Here is a 1,574-nt window from a genome sequence, read left to right as displayed (position 1 = left end):
ATGCAAAAGAAGAAGGCCATTCCCCACCCCCCCACCCCTTTCTACCCTCTTTCAATTCGTCACGTCACTTTTTCTCTCCCTGTGTAACTTTTATGAGGGGCAGATTAGCATGGCGCTGTGTTTATGTCCACTAGCTGCTCGGAACTCAGAAAAGAGGAAAAGAAAAAAAATGTCCAGATGAGTATACACCAGCGCAGGAGGATTTATTAATAGGGGGCAGTCTCAGTCCATCTGTGGTTGAGCTCAGGCCTAATCCTTCCTTCCGACTGAATGAGACTGTACAAATTCCCAGTGACGGCCCACGTCAACAGCTGCTGGAGTGGGTGGGGAGGAAGAGACGCGATGGGGAAAAGAGAGGAAAAGCATCCAAGGCCTCCTCCCACTGTCCACACTCCCTGGAGTCATCTTAACCAAAGCTGCAACTCAGGCTGACCATGTTTGTTGTGATCACTAAGCCCGGAGACTTCCACTTTCAGGATAAGATGATTTCCGCCGGCCCTCCTCCAAACCCACACACCAAGTCAGACTTAGATTCTTTTTTTGGCAAACTCTCCTCGTGTGCCTTTTCTCTTCCTCTTTCCCACTCACACAGTGCTTTCATGTGCTAACTCAGTCTCTCTCCCAGTTAAAAGACTGAGAGGACTTCTTCCCAGAGTGCACTTCAGCACATCTCACCCATGCAAAACCCCCGTGCACACGGGGATCATGTGCTGTTTTTTGTCCATACTTTGTCAACTCTGTTTCAAAATGCCACAGAGGCCCAGTATCGTGACTACACCGTGACTGCAGCCGCTCAACCCCGCCCACCGAGAGATCAATGCCGATACAGAAGGAGACAGAGAGCAGACATGTTTTCGCCGTTCCACTTCTTTCTTCAGACACAGCCAGGGGACATAGGAGGAGGGATGATGGTAGCTTCAACCTGCCCTCGCAGCACAATTGGGCTGCCTGCCATGAGCCCCATGATTTATGATGCCGTCAAAATGTACACTGTTTTTTCGGTTGCTTCACCAAGGGTCACTGTGTTGTCTTAGATGCCTCTATCTCCCGGTGTGCTGCGATGCTCTCACATCTAAAAAAAGAACAGCTAATCTCCAGCAGTCGGTGTCCATTTTATCTGCTACGAATATGATGTTAAAATGCAAATCCTGCATTTTTAATATTCTTTCTCATTCCTCGATCCTGTTATAGAATCCGATCTCTCCCTTTGTTGCTGGGAAAGGAGCAGTATCTTAGATGCTACATGCCCACAAAGTCTTCAGATGTTAGCACCAATTACCCGAAAAACCCGCAGAGCTGCATATCGACACAAAAGGGACTATTAAGCTTTGAATATCACCTTAAACGGTGAACTGCTGAATTTATACCTCTACATATGCATGGTGCTGTGCTATTCAAACGTCTGCAGAGATGGAGTGGGGGGGGGACTCCCACACACTGCAAAATTCTATAAGATGTGTAATTATCATCATTTAACGGAACACTTTGTGCATTTTCTGCCAAGTCTGGAAGAGTAAAGGCGACATGACAAACTGTTTTGATGTGTGGCTAATTCATTTACCCCCCCCCCCCCC

The sequence above is a fragment of the Etheostoma spectabile genome, chromosome 22 (assembly GCF_008692095.1).
Source record: "Etheostoma spectabile isolate EspeVRDwgs_2016 chromosome 22, UIUC_Espe_1.0, whole genome shotgun sequence".
Classification (NCBI taxonomy): Eukaryota; Metazoa; Chordata; class Actinopteri; order Perciformes; family Percidae; genus Etheostoma; species Etheostoma spectabile.
The sequence above is the reverse complement of the archived record's forward strand: the minus strand, read 5'-3'. Positions refer to the sequence as shown.